Here is a 19443-nt window from a genome sequence, read left to right on the forward strand (position 1 = left end):
AGTTCACTTTTATTTTGAGCATTTTCTGCTTCAATTCTATCAACTCTAATTTTTGTATCTTTCTCTGTATTCAACAAAACTTCCATCTGTGTCACCATATTCTTATTTAGATCATTAATTGCTTCCCAGATAAGCTCCAATGTGAAGGTTTGTGGTCTTACCAGAGTTTTGAGTTGCAAAGAAGGAAAAACAGCAGAGCTCTCTCCAGGCCCCAATCCTGCCACTCTGGTGGATATTTCTCCAGCTCCAAGATTGAATTGCTGGGCCGCTGCAGCTTCCTGCAGGGCTTCATGCCTCGACGGGGGCTCCATCAGGTTGACGTCCTCCGACAGCCCCAGGTCTCCTTGCTCCTGCAGGAGCCTTACGGCTGGGTTTGCTGGTGGCGATCTCTCCCCAGGGGAGAGTGATGTCATCAGTTCTGGAGCGTAGGAGGGCTCCTCTTCCCCCACCCTATCGCTCAGCGAACTCTCTACCCCCACCTCCGTCCTACGGCGGAGATGAGCGTCCATCGGACCCACAATTAGAACAGCCTTGGTCGCGTCCGAGGCCTGACGCTCCTTGGCCCTTCTTTTGCGGGCTGAATGCGGCATTCTTCCAGTGGAAAATTTCCAGTGGTAAGCAGGACACTTAGGCCCGTCTCGCTTCCAACACCATCTTGTGCTTTTCCCGGAGAGGACTTTATTTTTAACATTTTTTTATTTAATTTCAGATAAAATGAAGTGATATGACATAAACAATACATGAAACAAAAAAAAAAAAAAGAAAAAAATGTACGGGCAGAGCCCTATATTTTATATCTCCTCTCAAATTATTTTAGTCCAGTTATTGCAGTGACAATTCCAGGCTGGGGGCCTTGCACCAGGGCTCCTCGCCGAACTCTGCGATCATGGTCCCTAAATCCAGCTGCTGGGTGTTGCTGTTGCACTGTAACTATGAATGCCTCCCCTCTAAGGCAGAGGGTCTCCACTCAGTTTTCAGGACACACCCAGCCAATTTGGTTTTCAAGATATCCACAATGAATATTCATGAGATAGATTTGCATGCACTGTTTGCAAATCTGTATCATGCATATTCATTGTGCATATCCCAAAAACCTTAACTGGTTAGGTGTGTCCCGAGGGGTTGTGAATGCTGTCTCCGCAGCAGCATCTTCAGCCCTGGCCGACCCAGGGAGAGGAAGACCTCAACCAGGAATGAAATCCAGGTCCCTCCACTGAGCCACCGGGCCAACCTATCATTCCCCTCCTGTGACAAATACAGCCATGTTTGGAGTTAACAGCAGGGCAACTGACATTGGTGCCTTGAGTGATAAATATTCACAATATTAGCTGTGCTATGGGAAGATAGAATGGCCTATCAAAGGTCACTAGGAGAGTCAGACTGCTGATTTCGGAAACACTGGTCTCATTCCCACAGTCCCATGCTTTACTAGACTTTAAAATGTTCACAATAACTGTTCTGTGCTCTTCCCCCTCAGAATTCATTTGCTTATGGATCCTTTTTACATTGCCAGCAATCTCCTGGAGTTTGAATGCTTTTGCAACTTGCTGTTGTCAGTTCACCAGTTTAATCAATATATATATATTTCTGATTTTGTACTCGGGCACATTTGAGTTCAATACAAACTAGACTGCGAGAGACATGTCAACAACACCTCAAATCAAATAAATTTCATTGGCGTAGAAATCCTGTTCTTCCCTTGAGCCAATATATTTTCTTGCTACCTGGATAACAACAAGCCTTCAGCACAATGGACAAAATGTTCCTGGCAAACAACACATAAGAGTTTTTTTTCTAACGTGTGCCAGTGACAGATTTAAGTTTTTACTGGCCCTAGGCACTGTTAGTATTGTTGCCCCTCCCTCCTTGCATAATATTGGACAACAGGAAGCAGAAGGTCTAATGCAGAGCCTTACGCTTTCCTGTGGCAGCTAGATTCTGTGCAAGAATTAGAAAATTCCTAAACACTATAAATTAGTTTTCCAACTCTGCTTTGGCTTGTGTCATTTATTTTGAGGTTGATATTCAGCATCATAGTGACTGAATAATACAATCTGCCAAGGCCTCAAAGCTAAAAGAAAAGAACTCTGCACTCAAACCAAAAAAATTGGTGAGTACAAAGAAACCTTTGAAGCCTAGATTGCTTTTTAGTCTCACGCCTTGGAAGATCTACTGGGATCTATGGCTGAGTTAATGATGCCAGTGATAGCAAAGACTTGTCTTTTGTTATTGCCTGAAAATACATTTGTGTTATATGAATACAAGCAGACACATTTTATGTGCTTAAGTTTGTGCTGGTGTCACCTCCTTCTCTTTCCTGCTCCCTCTCTCTCTTCTTTATTTTCCCCTATATATTATCCACATCTCCCCTAACTCCTTTTGCTGCAGTAGCCACATCTCCTCTCTGTTATCCCCAAAGCATTCCAGTTGCACCACATCACCCCCTTGGTGCCAAGAGAAATATGCCAGCTGAGGGCACCCGCACCTAATCATCTACCCTCTGTGCATACCCTGTAGTGTTGGGGCCAAGGTTAGCCTTAGAATCAGTGGTGTATTGAGCAGGTAATGTGAAGAAATGGGGAAGGGGGCCGCATTAGAACAAACAATCAGTTGGGAATCCCCTCCTCGAAATGGTGCCAGCTCTGCTTGTAGATAGAACCGCAGGATAACAGAGCCTGGGAGATTCTCAAATCTCTACAAAAAGAGTTCTGTAATCAAACAAAATGCATTTTGACCTCAAAGAAGCCCTCAGTGCCAAGACTGGTGTTCTGGGTCAGGCATCAGGCATGGATGTAGGTAGTCTCTGACCAGAATCAGAATCATGCCATTCTGTATGACCTTGTGGAATTAGTAGAGACACTAAAAGTCTTTTGCCTTTTATATTGAGGAGTGTTTCATCATCTTCATCTTTCAGCCACAATAATGCATGCTGGTAGCTGAGCCCTTTCAATAGCATTCATGCAAAAGAGTTGACTGGTCCCAGACAGGTGTTAAATTTTTGGCATTACCAAATGCACACTAAACAGCAGATGGAAGAGAGCATACCATGCTATTTCCCATCTACACTCTAAAGCTTCATTTGCATGATTCTAGATACTAATTTTAGCATATACATAAAATAATGTCTTCCAACCCTGTTGTTGCACAGCACACCATTTTTATCACGTGCTCAGCAGCCTTAGCATTGTCTAAAGAGTACAAAATACAAACAGAATTCCACCAAATTCCACTGATTTCATTATATAAATGAATGCTTGAATGTTATAAAGCGCAACAAGGGTTAAGTCCAAGTTTCTGTGGGCCTAGGAATGGGAAGAGGAAGCTTTGACTGTCAGAAAGAGAACAGAGGGTTGTTTTTTGTTTTTTTTAAAAAGGTCTGTAAGGCAAGCAGAGCTAAGTTCTCCGTAGTCTTCCCATCTTTGTTCCATACTAAGCACGCACAACCATGACCTAGATATTCCAAGCATTTTTCCCGTGTAGCTGAAGTCAGAAAAAGATCTTAGCCCAGCTGGCCCGATCCTCGAACATTATACCATAGTCTATTGCTTGTTGAGGAATTGTGACATGAAAAGTAGCTAGCCAGCTCATACTGTAAAAATGAATCCCATAATTGAAATTACTAGGATTTCAACGTGCACACCGGTTGCAGGTTCCAGTCTACAGAAACTGGAAGACTAAAGGCAAAATGTGAGCGGCACTTTCCAAGCAAAATGTAAAACTGTGAACTGGATCGTTCCTCATTCAGTTCAAAACCATTATGAACCAAAGTCATGAACCAATCTTGGCAGCTTGGCAGTGTTCTACCAAATGAGCTATTTTATGACTAGTTATCAGATCTTGGATTGGGCCAAGTGTAGGTCCTCTGGAAAAGTAGAACTGTCAGTGTTTTTAGAAGCTGTTTACTTTCAGAAGAAATTACCAGGATCACATTTGCTTATTCCACATGTATTAAAAATAATGTAAATTCAGTAGTAAAGGAACATACTTCACCCAACAGAAGAGAAAATGATAATGCATCATTCCTTTTTCTTTTGCAAAGGCCAAAAAAAAAAAAAAAAGGGGATTATCTGATGTAACTAGCTATGAAAATATAATAAGTAAAGGATTTAGGATTTACCATACTCTAATCCAGTGTTTCCCAACCCTTTCCTGGAGGCACGCCTAGCCAATCGGGGTTTTCAGGATTGCCACAATGAATGTGCATGCGATAGATTTGAGTACCCTGGTCCTCCGATGTATGCAAATATCTCATGCATATTCATTCTGGAACTCGTATTCTCATGAAGGGCTTCAGGATGTGATCAGCTGCCTCATTACAGCCCAATCATAATGGCCCAGGGAACGATCCAAACAGACCATGAAGGGGTGCCTGCTGCTCCCCTAACCTCTGCAGCATCATAGAGGTGGAATTCCAGCAGGTGAGGCATCCCAAACTCTTCCTACTTCTTATGGAGACGCTGCTCCCCTTTCACACCTCAGTGTAAGTGCCCCTGCTATTCTCCTGCACCTCACTGTCAGGCCGTTCAGGAACAGATTCCCAAGGGCCTTTGGCCCCAATCCCAGGGACATTCCTGACTGCCAGGTGCAGCAGGTGTGCAAAGCGTTCAGCAGCACCCAGAGAGCCACCATCTTCTACTGCCTTTGCCGTGTTTGCACCATCGTCTGAGAAGCCTGCCTGAAGACTCCGGCCTCTCTGATGCAGCTGCCACCCTCCGGTATCTTCCTAATGGCTGATGGAATAGTGCACGAGGTGCGGCAGCTATCTGTCAGCTGGCTGCGCAGCAAAGCCCACCTGCACTTTGATGCTCTGTCCCCGCCTTAGCCAGGTCCCATTAGTGTGCCGTCAGGGTCACATTTGTGGCGGTCCAGATATTGCACTGTCCTCTGCCTTAGCCATTTGTGCCTGTATGCGACTATGGCACTGAGGTGGGGGATGACCCTCCTATTAAACGTACTGGAGGGGGACTTTGTAATTGGGGCATAAAACCCACCTTCTCCACTACCTTCAGGGGCTGATCGCCCTGGCCAATTACATCCCGGGTTCCTCATTACTACTTTACTGCCTCTGGCCATGGGACAGTGCTACAAAACACCACCCTGTTTCCTCTGTGGTGGGTCTGGACACACGGCAGGGTAATCCTGGCCTGCCACCTGACTGTTGGAAGGGGCCGCGGGATTAGCTTGGGGAAAAGCGTTCCCCTTTTCAAACCCTTTCCTCTGGCTTTTACTTCAGGTGACAGAAGGAGATCCCCACCCCTATACCAATGCTGCTTCTCCAGCATATGTCAGATGCTCCACTTACTCATAGCTTTACTGCAGTGAATACTCCCAGCAACACGCAGGTCCCACCTCCCTTTAAAGTGATGGGGGCTGATGCTGGCACTGGACTTAACATGAGGAGAAATGCCAGGGGCATCACTCATGTTCTCTAATTGCATTGCTTGCTCTCGCTGGGCATTTGCTCTCATCATCACCGTCAAAATCATCATCTGTCTCCCATAATCACTGACCTGGAGGCTAAGACTCTAGTGACTAATCCTCTCAATTTTTTTTTCAGCTTCTAGCTGCTCAAGTTCTGAGTCAAGAAAACCTGGATAAGAATCTCTCTCAGAATCAGTGCCTCCATTGCCACTGATTACCCAAATAAGGAGAACCTTATATCATATAACATGTATCATTTAAAACACACATTTATTTAAGAAAGACACAACTTAATATAAACCCACATATACAGTCATACATTTAAAACATCACAAACGTGAAAGTCATATAGGCAGAAATGCCTATATGACTTTCACGTTTGTGATGTTTTAAATGTATGACTGTATATGTGGGTTTATATTAAGTTGTGTCTTTCTTAAATAAATGTGTGTTTTAAATGATACATGTTATATGATATAAGGTTCTCCTTATTTGGGTAATTGTGTATATTGGGGAACCAATATTTGATTATTTTCCCTCAGTTATTATATCCATTGCCACTGAAGCAGTAAAGCAGCCTGCAGCTGGTTTTGGCTGTTGCACTTCTGCTGCCAAGGTCCGTGCCTCTGCCTTGGATGGCTCTCCTGCCTTTTCTCTTTGCTCAGTTGATGGGGGCCCATGCGCCCCCGATTTTCAGCTGCTTCTGCCGTGAGCCACCAGTACCTTCCACTCCTGGCATTCTGTAACTAAAAAGTCTCTTGTCAATTTCAGGTCAAGACCAGTGTCTTTTTTTTTTTGTCACTGCTGCTAGATGTAGACTAGGTTGATCTGCATTACTTCCTCTGCCCCTGCTAAAACTGACAAGCCCGCACCGTTCCCTCCTCTCCCTCTTCCTGACACGATGGAATTTGCTGTTCCGCTATCTACTGGGGATTTGAATATTACAGATGAATTTATTGATTCTGTAAATGTACCCCCCACTCACAGTATGAACTCTCTATCTCTCTCACAGAGTGTATGCGTGTGGCTGTGCTGTGTGCACTGCTGGCTGACTACACACACGGAAAAAAAAAAAAAAGTGTTAGCTAAACATTGGACAGAACAAGAAGACTAACAGCCTGCCAAGACTTCTCTTCCATTTCACCTCACTGTCCTCAGTCAAAAAAGATTGCTAGCACTGCTGCACACTCTGACTCTCCCCAGCGAAGAGAAAACTCAAAATCAGCAGCAGTGCACTTCCTCTGGCTTTCTGGTAGAGTTAGCGAGATCAGCCCTTAACCAGTGCCAAATCTAAAAGTTTGTAAGCTTTTTTTTTTTTAAAACTGTGTGAGAGCTTCTACAAGCACATCTTTCTCTGCTAGCAGCCAGAGAGGAAATCAGACTGCTTCTTGCACATGCTCAGACTTTACAGGGGAAGTGGGTGGTTTATTCACAAAGCAGCTATACTATAGGCTATTTAAAAAGATGCTGCACCCTGATTTGTCCTCTCTGTGGTTTCCATGTCAACTTGTCCCGCCTTCGCTCTGACAAGGCTGTGAGGTCACACAGGCAAGAGCTGATTTCTATAGTTTTTTTGCTCAGCAGTACACAGCCAGAGACTTCAATGGGAAACATGAACAAATGAGACAAATATTTCTGTTTAATTTGTGGGAGCCCTGCATTCGTTTCCAGGGTCCACAAATGAAACAAATGTTTTTCTTTCATTGTGTTTTACCCATTCATTTCAAACAAATCGCATCCCTATCTTCTTCTAGCTGGCTTTGCTGTCAAGAAAATCTCATTCATTTGAAATCCAGCAGGAGATTAAAGCAAAGGATGTTGTTATTTCCGTATTAACTTTCAGCTAAACAGAAGGTTTCACTTCAGTCTGTTTTGAAAATGAAATTTATATATATATATATATATATAAAAGTTTCTAATTTTGCCTCAAGGGTTGGAAACCTATTTTTCAAGCTGTTTGGTTTTGTCATTCTTGGTGCATCTGCTCAAATTAACTTCAGACAGTAAAATAAATGGGAAACATTGCCCAGGGGCTCACGGTTATATCAGCAAAAAAAACGCATGCATTCACGGTGACTCACCAAGGTTTTTCTGTTGACTTGAAATTAAGTGACCAAGGCTAAATTAATTCAAACACGGCAGGCGCACTGAGATTGAAGAAAAGTATGAAATGTTGCTCCTTTAGATAAAGTACAAGCCCGTGGGTGATAGCGCATTCTTCGTGCCATTTAAGAAGGAAAGTTGGGAATACAAACTCAACTAAAATCAGGGCCGGTGAAAGGGGATCAGGCACCCTCTGCCTTGCGGCTCCCCTCCCCCCCCCGGTCGTGCCGACATACCCCCCCCCCCCGCCCCCTAGTCGCGGCCCCGACACCTTCCTCTTGGTTTTTCGGGCCATGAGCGGCCCCGCATGGCTCGCGCCCCCTGATGGTCGGCACCGTAAGCTCAGGCCTAGCTCACCTAGTGCTGCCGCCGGCCCTGACTAAAATGAATACAAATCCATGCAAGGAGTTACTTAAACTGATTCTCAGGACAACATGAACCCCTGCCTGGCAGCAGATAAGGGACTAGCAAAATCATGGTAGAAACCCTCTGGCAGGAGCCTAGTGGTGTGCAAGTTGTGATTCTGCGAGAACTGCCAAGGCAGATCAATTTTTAAGAGGGAGATTTTAGCACATGCCCCCCTGCCCTGCCCCAACTCCATCCCGGCTCCTCCCCCACCTTTAATTTTCATCTTGCGGTGCTGTTTGTCGAGAATTGACTTCCTGAATTGGTGTATCATGCTCCCTCTTTGGCATTATTCAAATTCAGTCTAATAAAAACTCATTTTTGAGGTAGCTTTTAAATCTGGACCCCAATTTATATTACAACCCAGATGAGTTACAAAGTTAAGCACAGCCCTAGAGGGCTCACAAGCAGCAGTAGGAATAATAGAGACAGGTTCCTCCCTCCACCCCCCAACAGCAATTCACTCACGCACAGGCAGAGACGTCCTGGGACAACTGATCTCTCCTTCCCTTCCAAGTAACTCACACATACACACCTTCCTCATCCAGCCTACGAGCAACTGCCTGCTTCCTCCCTCCCTCAGCATCTGCCCTTCCCCACTCACCAGTATCTGCCCCCGCCTACCTCCCCGGCAGCTCCACTGCTCACCAGTATCTGCCCCTGCCTACCTCCCCGGCATCTCCCCTGCTCACCAGTATCTGCCCCTGCCTACTTCCCAGCATCTCCCCTGCTCACCAGTATCTGCCCCCGCCTACCTCCCCAGCAGCTCCACTGCTCACCAGTATCTGCCCCTGCCTACCTCCCAGCATCTCCCCTGCTCACCAGTATCTGCCCCTGCCTACCTCCCCAGCATCTCCCCTGCTCACCAGTATCTGCCCTGCCTACCTCCCCAGCAGCTCCACTGCTCACCAGTATCTGCCCCCGCCTACCTCCCCGGCATCTCCCCTGCTCACCAGTATCTGCCCCTGCCTACCTCCCAGCATCTCCCCTGCTCACCAGTATCTGCCCCTGCCTACCTCCCCAGCATCTCCCCTTGCTCACCAGTATCTGCCCCTGCCTACCTCCCAGCATCTTGCCTACTCACCAATATCTGCCCCTGCCTACCTCCCAGCATCTCCCCTGCTCACCAGTATCTGCCCCTGCCTACCTCCCAGCATCTTGCCTACTCACCAATATCTGCCCCTGCCTACTTCCCCAGCATCTCCCCTGCTCACCAGTATCTGCCCCTGCCTACCTCTCAGCATCTCCCCTGCTCACCAGTATCTGCCCCTGCCTACCTCCCCAGCATCTCTCCTGCTCACCAGTATCTGCCCCTGCCTACCTCCCCAGCATCTCCCCTGCTCACCAGTATCTGCCCCTGCCTCCCCTCTTCTTCATCATGTTCCCTGCTTTTGTTTCTCCTCTCCTTGCCTCTATCTCCTCTCTCTTGTGCTTGCCTCTTTCTCTCATCTTTTTCCCTTTTGCTTTTTTTGTATCTCCCTTCCCTTCCTTCCCCTGGTCCCATGTCTCCCCTCCCCTCCTTTCTTCCATGCTCTCCCCCCCCCGCTATATCTCACCCCCCCCCCCCCATATATCTATCTTTCCTTTCCCTCTCCTATTCTCTTCTGTGTGTGTTTTCCCCTCTTCCCCTGTACCTTCTTGTTTTTCCCTCACCCTGGTGTCTCTCTCCCCTTTCCCCCTCTGTCTTTCTCTCTCTCTCTCCCCCTTCCCTTCTCTTCAGCTCCTTCCCACTCTAATCCGCCTCCCTACCTCCCTCCCAGCTTGGCACACAGTCAGGGGAGGGGACAGAGAGGGCTGTTGCTGATTAAAATGGGGCCCACCCTGCTCTGCCTCCCGAGACCCTCCCTCAAAATAGGAAGCAGTGCAGAGGAGAGGAGGAGTCAATGGATGGAGTTTCTGGTTATAACAGGTTCACTGAGGATTGGGCAGGAATGTGAGCGGTGGCCTACGCCAGGGCTCTAGCTTATGGAATAAAGTGAGGAAAGGGGGCCCTGCTGGATGTCTTGGGGTTTTAATGGGCTTGGAGGCGGACTCTTCAGCTTCTTTCTTAGAGTAACACGTGGAGGGATGAGCACCAGAACAGGGGGAGCAAGACTAAACTGGCAGTCCTGGAATCTGCAGGCAGCTCTATGAAATCGCAGCAAACATCCTGGGTCTCGGTTATTGGTGGGATCGGGCGCATGGACACGTTAGCATTCCGAAATTACCTACTCGACTCAGCTGAGACCTGGGCCTTGTTGGTCATCTTCTTTAGCCACATGCCAGGCCATACGAGGATTGCCTTCTATTTCATCCCTACTGTGCTCAATACAGATGAGCCTAGTCCAACCTTCATAATCTTTGTATGCCTCCAAAATAGGGTAATATCAAACAACCCTCATCAAATATTTTCCTGTATTTTTTTTCTTTCCTTATATCCTTTAAACCCTTAAAAAATTCCCAAAAACTGGATAATCAATATTTTAATTATTCATAAAAAACATAAATCTCTTTTCACCAAAACTTTCTATATAGCAAATATTTTTGTAAGAGGAAAGTGGTTGTTTCGTAAATTTTTCAAGGAACCATCCAGGTTATCCTCGTTATTATTTTTAATCATGAACAAACCACTGTCCCCCTATATTTAATTTATTATTTATTCCAAAAACTTTTTTTGTGTTAAATTATTTTTTTATACGTAAAAATGTTTGTGAAAAGTAGATCCTTGTCCAACATATTTATTTATTTATGTATGTAATACTTTTCTATACCTACCTTCATGAATAGATTCATATCAAATAGGTTTACATAGAACAAGGGGGTTAACTGAATAAACTATTTAACAAAGAAGCAAAAGTTACATCAAACAAGGAAATAGAAACTTGGAGGCTAGGGTAGCCAGAAGCAAAGGACAGTGGAACTAAATAAATGAGAAATATAAAGACCGCCGAATTAGGCGTGGCGTCTGGTCAGGAAGTAGAGTCTGAATATGTAGTATATTGATAGTTTTAGAGAGTTAGGGGAAGGCTTGACGGAAAAGCCAAGTCTTAAGTTTTTTTCAAAAGGTTAGAGGGCAGGGTTCAGGTCTGTGGGCATGTTATTCCATATGGCAGGACCCGCTGTAGAAAATGCTCTTTCTTTGGTAGTTGATAGACACGTGGCTTTAGTTGGTGGGACTTGAAGGGTTCCTTTATACGCTTCTCTGATGGGTCTAGAGGAGGAGTATAGTTGGAGTGGGATTTGCAGATCAAGTTGAAGCTGCTTGTGGATGGTTTTGTGTATTGTGGTGAGAGACTTGTGCAAGATTCTGTATTTTATTGGCAGCCAGTGTAGGTTCTGGAGGATAGGAGTGATTTGTGCTCCCCGGTTGGTGTTGGTTAAGATTCTCACCGCTGCGTTCTGGAGCATCTGTAGAGGTTTGGTAGATGAGATGGGGAGCCCAAGGAGGAGAGTGTTGCAGTAGTCTGTCTTGGAGAAGAGTGTTGATTGAAGGACAGTCCTAAAATCCTGGAAATGGAGGAGGGGTTTGAGCCTTTTCAGAACTTGTAGTTTATAAAAGCAATCCTTAGTTGTGTTGTTGATGGATTTCTTTAGGTTTAGATGGTTGTCGAGGATTACTCCTAGGTCTCTTACTTGCGTGATCTGGGTGTTGTGGGGTGTCTGATGGGTTAGGACCGTGTGGTCGGCGGAGATCAGAAGGAGTTTGGTTTTGGCCACGTTGAGAACTAGGTTCAGGCTGGTGAGGAGGTTGTTAATGGATTGGAAGTAGTTATCCCAGTAGGTGAGTGTTTTTGGGAGGAATTCTGTTATGGGAATCAGAATCTGTACGTCGTCTGCGTAGAGATAAAGTATTAGTTTTAGGTTTGTGAGAAGCTGGCAAAGGGGAAGAAGGTAGATACTGAAGAGAGTAGGAGACAGGGAAAAGCCTTGGGGTACGCCTAAAACTGATTTGATGTTGGGAGATTCTTTATTATTAATTTTGACTTTGAAGCTTCTATTGTTAAGGAAGGAGTTGAACCATCTGTGGACCAATCCTGATAATCCGATGTCTGAGAGGCGATTAAGTAGGATGGCGTGGTTCACAGTGTCGAAGGCAGCAGAGATGTCTAGAAGGACTAGAAGGAATGAGAGCCCTTTGTCTAGGCCCATGAGGTTGTGGTCTGAGAAGGAGATAAGAAGAGTTTCTGTACTGAAAGATTTACGGAAGCTGTATTGGGATGGGTAGAGGATTTTATGTTCTTCTAGGTAGTCTGAGAGTTGTGTATTTTCTACCTTCTCCGTGAGTTTTGCAAGAAAAGGGAGATTAGAGATGGGGTGGAAATTGGAGAGTTCTCTTGTGTCCAGGTTGGGTTTCTTCAGAAGTATGAAAACAGTTCGCCAACAGAATATACTTCTTATATTTTCATTGTCTTGAATAGACTGACAAAAAGTACTTAGCTCGATGTGACACTTAGACCTCAATCCGCAAATGCGTTTTTACCCGAGGCCAAGTTTCGAACAAAATTCTTCATCAGGGGAAATCGCTTGCCCGCCGCACATCTCAGCTCTCCAAAATAATATCTCTATGATTGCATACTCGCATTTCAAAGTTTCAAAGTGCTCGCAGCGCGCTGCCTATGTCTTCCAGGAAAATATTTGATGAGGGTTGTTTGATATTATTTGGTTTAGTTACCCTCATTCGTGGATTTTTGGATTGGTCCAAAATAGGGTAGGCCTGCATTCACATTGGCCCCTCTTTCATCTTCAGTGCTAATACTAAAAGGCAGAGAACGACCACATCCTGTTAACGATATTATAGGGAAGGTTTTTGTTTTCTTTGCCTGGCAATTCATTGAGATCCCTGACACCTGCTTCACATGCCCTACCTACAGCGCCTTCCAGCAGACAAAAAAATCTCAATGTGTTTGCACTTTTTTTATTCTGCACCTGAAATGCCTCAACTTCCATAACTGGGAGAGACTGGCTATGGTTGTGGGCCCCCATTCTGTCCCCGTCACCCCTGCTGCTCTCCTGACCTCAGCTGATTTTCTATGGCCTTATTCTTGAACATTTGAAAACACAGCATTAGAGTTTAAGAAATTTTGTTTAATGAAAATTAAGAATAAATCAGGGCAACCTGCACCAAGGCATCCATTTTCAGCTCATAAATAAAATATGATTTTACAAGTATTGTTGTTCACGAATTTATTGAATGTTAGGTGTCACAGTGCCCTCTAGAGGGGATTGATTTGACTTGCACGGTAGGTATTCAGTGCTGTAATCCTTAAATAGAGGGGCCTATGTGCTAGTAAGTGCTAGGGTTATTGCCCACACTAAACATGTGTTCATGCACATTAACAGGAGCGTTAGCTAACATCTGTGCACTAAGTGCATTAGTGTGTGCTGTTTTCATGCATGCTGTTGCTACCTGATGGTTTCTTTGCAGTAATGCTACTATGCATGCAACTACCCTAAAGTAAAAACAAAGAAAAGTAATTGAAATGCCTGCATTTAAGTATTAACACTTAGTGTACCATCCAGTGTTAGTACCTTTACCATAGCCTAGTACTGTTATTATTGTCTTAAGTGCCGGAAACCTCCCCCCCTGCAGTCCAGGTAATACAAATCAGGCCTCTGAGCCGCAAAAGTAATTCCTCCTTCCCTCTCTCCTGGGCAAACAGACATCGGGTCTCCAGGCACGCAGGTCCATTTCAGCAGCACCATTTTCGATTCTGTGTACCCATTATTTTTGATGTCTAAAGTGGTAAGGACAACCTTCAGTTCTCCACCTAATGAATTGAACCTTAACTGATCATGGCCTCTTCATACTCCTATTGTATTGCTTAGATCCGCAGAACAATTTTGATACATGGTGACATTCAGCAGCAGTACTGGCAGTATTATTGTTGAATACACATCACTAGATCTGGCCACATATTTTGCATGAAAAACACAGTCCGGAAGTCTTCAAAGGTTAGCAAAGGCTTCAGACGTTGTGGAATCCTTAACTTGTTGTAGCCAGATGTGATTAGCGTCTTGATGTGTTTCATCATCCAGTTGTGTGCCCAGATCCCATACTTGGTCAGAGGGCATAATTTTAAAATTACCAAGGTCAAGAGCTGGGGGTTTGATATATTGAGTGAGATTAAATGCCACAGCTTCAGTATCTCTATGTAGGGCCTGATCCATACTCTTGTAGCCTGCATTTATCTCCAGATATTACATACATTTTACTGATTGGCCTTTCTCCAGTATTTATCTCTTTTCCATATAGTAAGAACATTCTAGTCACGCATGATCGAATCCTGAGTATAGTAATGATTTAATCAGCTATGTCCTGGGTGAAGTCTTTCAGCCCCCACTGATTAATGCCATCCTAGATGACAGCACTAATAATCATAAAATTACTATGCTTTATATAGCATTATTTGTGTACATAGTGAAATAGGACATATTAGCAATCTCTAGTTGGGGGGGGGTTATCCTCCCTGACAGTTATTGGAGTCTCATAAATGATTGCTGTCTCTGTGTGACGGCAGAGTGGAAAGTCACGTCTCTGCTATAAAAGCAATAGATCTTCCTGCATCACCCACTGGCAGGTTTAAAGTTAGCTCAACAATGCTAATTTCTATGCAACTGGCATTTTACAAGGGACGTACATTCGTTTGCAAAGTAAATGAATAAAAAAAAAAAAAGCAACAAAATGCCCTCATTTCATTTCATTGATAAACAAGATGGAAAAAAATAAAAAAAAAAGAATCTGGGCTCAATTGCGATTTATTTTCATTTCAGGAAATATCAGCCTGCATGTAGGCAGACAAGTGCAGGCTGCTGCTGAAAGGCAGCGCTCAGCAGAGGCCGACGCTGGATGGGATCTGTCAGAGGTGCAATGAAGCATGCCTGCAAATAGTACTTAACTGGGGCGTGCTGTGCCACTCTTGTCATTATTCCCTGCTCCCCCTCCCATCCTCCCCGCAGCATCTGACCAATAAAGACACCGCGTTAGCCTTCAGAATTGCCCCGTTATTGAGTGGACATTAATGGCCGCAGCCTTTGCCATGCAAACGTTCCGTAAACATAACTGTTCTGACGGGAAATGACTTGGGTGGCGGGATCCATCTTAATTCCCCCCCGTTGGAAGCTTCGATGGGATTGCCACAGTACTGCAAGCTGATTTTCAAAGGAAATCTACGTGCAGAGTTCCCTTGAAAATGTGGCTGGCACCGGGATTATAGAATCTCTGTGCATAATTTCCCTCCCCCCGACCTAACTCCACCCGTTTTTATCGCTAGGTAAAAGTACGCACGATGGGAGGAAGAGGGCCAAAATTAGACAACATTTATTTCTGTGGGTCAACATGGGTCTGCCTGCAGAAAACTCTTCTGATTAATAATGTCCCCCCTGAAGATGAATTGTGTCTCTGTGGCAGGATTCCTTAGTGAAAAGCTCATTGAGTTACTGGGAAAACCTCGCCTGGCTCTTCAGTCCCATTAGGGAATGAAATGAATTAATAAAGAGGGGGAAGTATGTGTCCCGGGCCAATGATTGGCAGGTGGGTAAATTCTCCCAGTATCAAGTGCCCACTGAAATTCCTGACCCTCCAGCTGCTGGACAGGAAGAGGCTTCTGGCACGTTCCGGATTCAGCGAGAGAGGTGATGTTCCTTAACATGCACGCCGCAGTGCTAGCATTGCAGAATTTTAAGTGTCTGGATACTGAATACCAGCAGCTGGACGAAGCCAGTGAGTAAAGTCGTCTGCAACACCGCGGCACCGAAGTAGAAAGAAAAACCTTCCCCCCATCTCCGGGGAGGGTGTGGGCAGAATACGTCGTGGCCAGTCGGCAAGTACTTCAAGCATTTTTCAAGCCTAAAGTCATTTCCACATACCTCTGTACTGGACTATTATACGCATTCAAAAATGTGAAACCATCTCTCTCTGAAAACATAAAGAGGCTGACGTGTCAAGGGAGCCGAACAAATTGTTCCTGTGTTACTTGTATTGTGCAGAAACTGTTTAAATGTAGAAAAAGAAGAAAACAGTTTATGTGCAAACTTTATATGATCTATTCTGATGCATAAAAGCAAGACTGGAAAGGTTTACCTTGTTTATCTCTAGAATTGTTTGTTTAGGTTGCATTATGTTATTTTTTTCATTTTTGAGATTGTTCACCATCTTAAGCATTTTTATCTGAAAAGCGATTTGATCAATTAATACATAAATAAATAAATAACTTCGCTTTGCCATTTTCTTATCCAAATATTCTCTCTCGCTCCTCCCATGTCAACATCACTTGTCCTGCCTTGTCCCCTTCCCACAAACCCCCTACCGTAATGCACCGAATCTGATTCTGTCTGGAGAGTTCTATGCCCAGTGACAGGTTCTCAACAAACCCACTGGCGGCATTACTTAAACTATTTAAAAGAATTTTCAAAGTGAAAAATTTAATATACACACTGGGGCTCCGGTACAACTTTTTATGGAAAAGATGGCTTTCTAGGCCAATAAGCAGGCTCTGACATAAATGAATCATGACATAACGATACTTATGACAATATCTGCCCATCTACTGGGCTCATGAAACCAGACATTTGACTCCCTCTGTTGAATAAAATAACTTGTGAATATCGAAAGTCTCCAGCAAGTCCCAGTTCTTCACCCATTTGCTTAGCATCAGCTGCCGGCTAATTAACTCAAGGACCGAGTTGTGCAGCCTTCACAACTGATCACCCTCTAGCAACTGACTCGTCGCAATCAGGCACATTCTGCCACCCACCAATGGAAGGAATGGTTTAACGTCTTTCACATCAATGTGCGAATGAAGCTTTCTCTGGCTGTGTGGTAGTGCCGGGCAAAAGCATAAACCAGACAAGACGTCAAGAGCAATATTGTTTCACCGCTCTGAATACCAATGGCAGATTCAAGGATGATAAAAAGTGAACGATTTATAGAAGATTTGCACCACAGGCATCAAAAGAATGACAGTGGAAAAGAAGGGTCACTCAGCTAGCATGCAACATCCAGTCTCTCACAAAAGCATTCGACAAACACTAGCCTGGAAGTTAAACACATTGGAAGAAGAGACTATGGCATTCTGAAAATCAAAACCAGATATAGTAAGAACCAAAACGGGCAGTAAAAGCAAAACAGCTTTTATACTTTTCTCTTGGTTGCAATAGGGTATTTGCTAATCAAATGTAATGCTGCAAATGTGAAATTGTATTTATCATCTTATTAGTAGCCTTGAAGTTAAAATCGAATTAGATTTGGAAATCTTACCTTAAAATGTTCTGCATAATACCAGATGTTGTAGAGGTGCTCAGACAGGGGCAAAGCCTACATGGCTCTGAGCTATTGGATGGATAAAGTAAAAGGTCAAGGAGAGAAAGCATTCACTGGAGATTGAAAAACAAAAAAATCTACTTAGTGTATTCCAAAATTCATTTTATAATCAAAAGAAAGGTCTTGGGATCAACAAAGTTGAAGCCTACCTGGTGTCCCCAACACTCCTATTATTAGGGACATAGGAGGAGAGGTGTTTGGGCAGTGGCCACACTAGTATTGGTAGCTATTTAGATAATTACAAAGCTTTGTGGTTAATCGTGACTAGGGATGGATGATGATTGTGAACTAAATACTAACTAGGAGATTTTTATGTTTATCTACCCATCATGATAGATTATAAAAGGAGGGCAATGGCAAAAAATGCCTTGGATAGGTCTGATATCTTACAAACAGTCACTCTCTATGGCTGACTGCTAGGGTATATCCTTAGTGGTGTGAATGGAAATAACTGAGCAGACTGAATAGGTCACGGTCTTTTACTGTTGTCATCTACTAAGTTACTATCCTTAAAAAAGGTTGTTATTAAGAACCACAATGCCAGGGGATATTTAAAAAATTCTCTGGTGTTAAAGGATACCCTGAAAAGCAGACCGGCTGGGTGTATCCCAAGAACTGGATTGAGAACCATTGCTCTGGTCCACACCTCCCATAACATCTCCTGCTTAACAGCCCCATCTCCTCCATCAGTTAACCCCCAATCATCTTGTTAGCTCTTGACCTGAGGCTTGACCTGAGGCTTGTTGCCTCAGGTCAAGTTAACACCTGACCTGAGGCACTTGTGATTTAAAAGTTCAGAGAGCACACTATGGGCCTCATTTTCTAAAGTATCGCAGACCTGCGATACTTTAGGTAATGAGGGGCGGGGGGTCGACCCGGGGGGCGGTCCTGCGCTAGCCAGCAGCGATCGCACCGCCGCAGTGTAATCGCTGCCGGTTTCGCACCCAATAGCGCCTCCATAGAAGGTGTAGCTATTGGGCGCGAACTTGGACACGAAAAGGCCCTTACCTTTTCGTCGTCCGCGGCGTCTTTGCGGAGTTGGCCCCGGTGACGCCCCGACTCCTCCTCTTCCGGGGCCGACTCCGCCCCCATCCTGGTATGGCACGAGATAAGGGACTTTTCACATGCGAAACGTCCCTTATCACGTGCGAGCCACTTGGAAAATGACCCCCTATGTTATTTAGCATCTACCCACTAAAGCCTTATTTGCATCTGACATTCCTTCCTTTAACATAGTAACATAGTAAATGTCGACAGAAAAAGACCCAAATGGTCCATCCAGTCCCAGCAAGTTTTCTAGGTTTTTTTTTTAATGGTGGTAATTGCCACTCCATGCAGGTTACCCCAGTTAACACAGGTTACCCCTTTTCTTGATTTCCATTCTTTAGATATTAGGGGGCCCTCCGACCTCTGTGTTCATCCCACACCCTTTTGAATTCTATCACCCTTCTTGTCTTTGCTACCTCTTCTGAGAGGGCCTTCCATGCATCCACCAGCCTTTCAGTGAAGATATGCTTCTGATGTTCTTACTGAGTCTGCCCCCTTGGACATTCATATTATGACCCCTAGTTCTACGGCTTTCTGTGCATTAATACCTGTCAGGTATTTAAAAGTCTGCATCATATCTTCCCTCTCCCTCCTCTGCTGCAGGGTATACATATTTTGGTCCTTCAGTCTCTTCTCATAAGCCTTCTGGTGCAGATCCCACTTACATCTATTCTGAGATATGTATGTCCATGCATGCATGCTAACTTCAGTATGTTCTTCTGATGTCTTTTCAGAACAGTGGTGGTGGGGTCTATGCCAAGCTGTAGTGGTGTAGACTCCCTCCACCACCACCACCACCACCACCACCAATATTTGTGATAGACATATATGTTCCATCATTTCTTCTTTATTAAAATTCCTAAAAACGCAATAAGAAATTGTATAGGATTGAACCCACTGGATTTATTTCTTTTTCAACTCAACTATGTAAGCACTTGCAATGTTATACATGTTCTACCTTTGAACAACCTAAACAGGACAGTCGAGTACTGCTTTCTAAATATGTATGAGTCAAATGCAAGTAAGAGTATGGTCTATTTCACTAAAGATTTTCCCTCATTCTTTGTCTATGGGAAAAGACCTTTATGAATCAGATCCCAAATGTCCTTTCTCCACTATTTGAAAATACATTGTGCACATGATGCATCTGATGATGTAGACTTTTGTCC

This window comes from Rhinatrema bivittatum, chromosome 13 (genome assembly GCF_901001135.1).
Source record: "Rhinatrema bivittatum chromosome 13, aRhiBiv1.1, whole genome shotgun sequence".
NCBI classification, from domain to species: domain Eukaryota; kingdom Metazoa; phylum Chordata; class Amphibia; order Gymnophiona; family Rhinatrematidae; genus Rhinatrema; species Rhinatrema bivittatum.